The 4392-nt window shown below is 53.5% G+C and overlaps 1 protein-coding gene across 1 annotated transcript in view; it reads right to left on the bottom strand.

The window, feature by feature from the left end:
* The window catches only part of DCPS (decapping enzyme, scavenger), an 18203-nt gene that overhangs the window by 12554 nt on the left and 1257 nt on the right, over positions 1 to 4392 (bottom strand). The gene's annotated exons all lie outside the window — the stretch shown is intronic.

Genomic DNA, 4392 nt, shown 5'->3' with positions numbered 1-4392 from the left:
CCCAAAAACAGAGCAAAGCACGGCGATACCTCCCACCGTCCCCCAAACCACCCCACGCGCTCCCACCGCTTCAGGCTGCAGCTTTTTACTCAAGTGTACATGCAAAGAGTTTTCTTTGCTGGGCAAGCCCCACAGGCAGGCGGAGCGTGGAAATGCCAGGAGACGAACCAACCTTCCCCGTGCGGCTCGTGCAAGTTCCTCCAGCTCCTCGCTGCCCGAAACCAGACGCTTCTTGGGCTCGGGAGGGCAGGGATACATATAACTTCCTGCATGACTGAATACTTTCCTTCCATGCTTTCTCATTTCTCCCACAATTTCTCCACCCCGCGTCAGAGAGATGGAGCCGGAAAACGGCTCCCGATGTGCTCGTTTTTAGACGTTTTTAATAAGCTTCAGCCTGCAGCGCAGGGACGAGCCGTGCCCAGTGAGTAAAAACTCCTTAAAGGACTGGTAAGAGCCCTTGAATTATGCCAGCACAGCTTTGGTGCTGTGAAACACGACATCCCTCAGCTTAGCCAGGCAAGAGGAGGCTGCTTTTTGCTGGAAACAGCAAGTTCTCCTTGCTAAACGGGCGTGAGCACCACCAGGAGCTGGATGCTGTTGGGGAACGTGTTGCTTGAACCACGCGGCTTTTGCAGTCGAGCCTTTGGCAGCAGGAAACAAAAAGAAAAAACAAACAAAACAAAGCAAAAAAATCTTTCCCCCGCTGCGGAAGCAGCCCTTGCTCTCCCTGCAAGGGGTTTCCTCCGCCAGCATCTCACACCTCTAGGCATAAGCTGCCTCTTAAACCTAGGCAACGTGCAGCAACTGGCCTTAAAATAAGTTACACACCCCTGCCTTTGCTGTCAGCGGGGCAGTTACAATCAGAGGGCATGCTCTCCGACACCGCTCCTCCGCACAAACTCGCTCACACATTTCCTCCTCCTTAGTCAGCTGCTTTTGGGTTGCCCTTCAGACAAACTCTGACCATTATTAAGCTGGTTTACAAACGTTATTTCCTATTTCAGCCTTGACATGGGTCTCCTAGTGGCCAGTAAAACCGATGAGCCAACAAGACACAGAGGAGGTGCTGGAGCGTGTCCAGAGAAGGGCAACGAGGCTGGTGAGGGGTCTGGAGAACAAGTCTGATGAGGAGCGGCTGAGGGAGCTGGGGTTGTTTAGCCTGGAGAAAAGGAGGCTGAGGGGAGACCTCATTGCTCTCTACAGCTACCTGAAAGGAGGTTGTAGCGAGGTGGGGGTCGGTCTCTTCTCCCAAGGAACAAGCGATAGGATGAGAGGAAATGGCCTCAAGTTGCGCCAGGGGGTCAAGTTGCTACAGGGGAGTTTTAGATTTGACATGAGGAAAAATGTCTTTACTAAAAGAGTGTTTAAACATTGGAACAGGCTGCCCAGGGAAGTGGTTGAGTCGCCATCCCTGGAAGTATTTAAAAGATGTGTAGATGAGGCGCTTAGGGACATGGTTTAGTGGGCATGGGGGTGTTGGGTCGACGGTTGGACTCGATGATCTTGGAGGTCTCTTCCAACCTTAACGATTCCATGATTCTTTTTCTGACCAGCGCCATCTTCACGCGTCCCCACACCAGTGTGCTCCCAGCCCTAAAAATATCATCTTTACGCAGCAGCCCAGTGAAACTCCTCTTCCCAGGGCAGGAGGGAGTCATCTGCTCAGGTAACGTGCTTCTTTTGGCCTCCCCTTCTTTGCCTTCACCACGCAAACAAAGCGACTGGCCCAGTCTCACAGGCTCTTTTACCACCAAGACAAAACAAGCTTTCATCGCACGGGGCCTGTTTTAGCTTGACTCCAGGGAGGGAACAGCATCCGACTCACTTAAACGAGGAGGCGGGGAGAGAGTGAAGAAAATATCCACTTTCAGCTATCAAGAAACTCCAGCTGAATGAAGAGCCCCCCCGGGGACTTCGGACCACAAAGGTGGCATTGAGAAACGCGCTTCAAGAAAAGCGGAGGGACCCGGAGGCAGCTCCTCACGCCGTCAACGCGCCCAATGTCACGAGTCACCTGTGGCTGTGATTTCCTCAGTCCGGAGGTTTACCTTACCTTTAGAAAGCGAGAAGCTGACCGTGGGGGGCCTGGCCCCCCAGGATGCTGTGAAATCCCTGGGGTGCATTCCTCTTCTGCAGGACACCGCGACTTTCCGAAGGAACTGCTTAATGCCCAAGTTTGACCTTTTCTGCAAAACGCTTTTACTGCATCACATGAACCAGGCGTAAACCTGCAAGCGCCAGGAGATGGAACTCTGTATGTCTCTAACCCTGCAACCAAGAGGCCGAGATAGACCCCGTGCGAGGGCTCGCTGGGTCTCCACGCAATCGCTCCATGTCCAGGGATTTCTCACAAGCCCTGACACCGTCTGCAGCCTTACCGGAAATTTCTCCTCCTTCATTTTAGGTTTATGAGCTGCATTCCTCGCATCGACTCCCTCCCTGGGCCGTGACTCGGCTCAAAAGGGCAATTTCCTTTCCCTCCCGACACGCGCGACTGTTTCCTCTGGTGCCAGCCCAGCTGCCCGCCAGCGGCTCACACAACATGCCCACAAAAGCAGCTATTTGGCTCTGAACTGCTTCAAAGGAAGAAGCCTCCTCGCTCACACGCTCAGAGCTGGGGAGCCTGGAGGGCAGCACCAGGATCCGCAGTCTCCCCCAGGTCTCCTGCCCAACACCAGAGGAGGCGCAGCGATGCCAAGGAGAGGGCTGGGAAGCAAAGATGCACCATTGTGTAATGTTTCTGCAAAACCTGCCTTTTAAAGGCAAGTTTTCAAGCAATTAAAATGATAACCTTCAGCGGAAGGAAGCCGGAGGCTTCTTCCCCATTCAAACCTGCAAGAGGAACGGCATGAACGCTCATCTGAAAGCGCAGCAGGTTTGGTCCAGCCATAGGTAAAACAAACAGCGTGGCGATGCAAAGCAGAGTCACGGCACAGAGGACAGGCCGAACGGAAACAACCCGAGCGAGGATTTAGTTTAACAAAGGCCCAGAAACGTGACGTGAGAAGGCCCAGATTCACCTGGTTTTGCTCCAGCCTCTCAGAAAAAGCAGGACCCGGCACGGCACTGACGGGAGACCGGCGACCCTTTGGCAGCCTTTTCACCCCGGCGAGGGGTTTCGCACCTGGCGGAGCTCAAATCTCAAATTAAATAGAAAATTTTGCTATTGGAGTAACGCTGGAGTTACATAGCGCTGCAGCGAAGGGCTACAAGGAAGTCAGACGCCAGCACCGCTGGCAGGGCTGCAGCTGGAGAGAGGCCCAGGGGATTTTAGTCTTGCAATGCCACCTCGTGGGAATCGCTGCAAGTCGCTGCCAGCCTCAAACGCGGCGGGCGCCCAAGCAGGAGTCTGTCCAGCCAAGGAAACACAGATTCGACATCTTCCCGCGCAGGGCATCTGCAACAACCGCGGCGTCGCGGTCTTTTCCCGCCACCGAAACGTGGCGTTGCAACGCTGAAACCTCCAATTTCGAGTCCTCGACAGGACAGGAGCAGCTCTGCACGACTCGCAAGCGCCCGACGCCAGGCAGCGCTTCCTCCCGCACCAGGGAAACAGCACTAAAATAGGAGCATTTTCAGGAAGGTGCATCAAACACCCCGAAAATTTAATTCGGGACCGCAACAATTTCTTACTGAAGGCTGTTCCTCTGATTAATTTTGACTCTGTTAAACCTGTTTGGCTATCACTGTGCTTATGGAAGCGTGGCCACATAATTAATCACTGCATTTTCGGAATTTAAATACATACCAGCATTAAATCGAAACGCTCGGCCTGCCAAAAGAGCAGCCCCGCTTTCCAGTGGCGGCCGCAGAGCACCGCAATCGCAGGACGCCTTTCCAGCGTGACAAGAATCCGTCTCGCAGGATGACAGCCTTCCACTGAAGCTCTCCAACCCGCTCATCTGACCTCGTCACACTCGGTCATTAATCGGGTTTCGTAACACACGGATGCGTGAAATCAGCAGGGAGAGGCTTGGAAGGCAGAGGCCGGGTGCCCATCTGCCCCAGGCACTCGAGGTTACCAGCATTTAAATCCTCCCTGCAAACACGCCAGCTGTCTGTCCTTACCAGGCAACATCAGGCAACAAAAATAAAGCACATGAGATGACGCCCTGGAATGACAAGGAGCTGACATGTGCTCCGCAGAGGTTGTTTTCAAGGTAAACCTTAGGGGGAGAGACAGTATCTTACCAGATTAACTGACATCACTGAAAAAACCACAAGGAAAGCTTTCAGACCCACAAGTCCTTCTTCACCTTTAAATCAAGGCACAGGCAGGTGACTGCAAGTAATCAAGCGAGGGCCATTTAACAGCCAGCTACTCATCAGCTGAGCTAGGTGTCTGACAGCGCGGGGGAAAGGGGGTGAAACGAGGCAGCATCCAAAGCC

Source organism: Pygoscelis adeliae, unplaced genomic scaffold, assembly GCF_000699105.1.
Source record: "Pygoscelis adeliae isolate BGI_AS28 unplaced genomic scaffold, ASM69910v1 Scaffold1065, whole genome shotgun sequence".
In the NCBI taxonomy this organism is placed as follows: domain Eukaryota; kingdom Metazoa; phylum Chordata; class Aves; order Sphenisciformes; family Spheniscidae; genus Pygoscelis; species Pygoscelis adeliae.
Note: the sequence above shows the minus strand (reverse complement) of the source record. Positions and strands in the feature narration are given on the sequence as shown.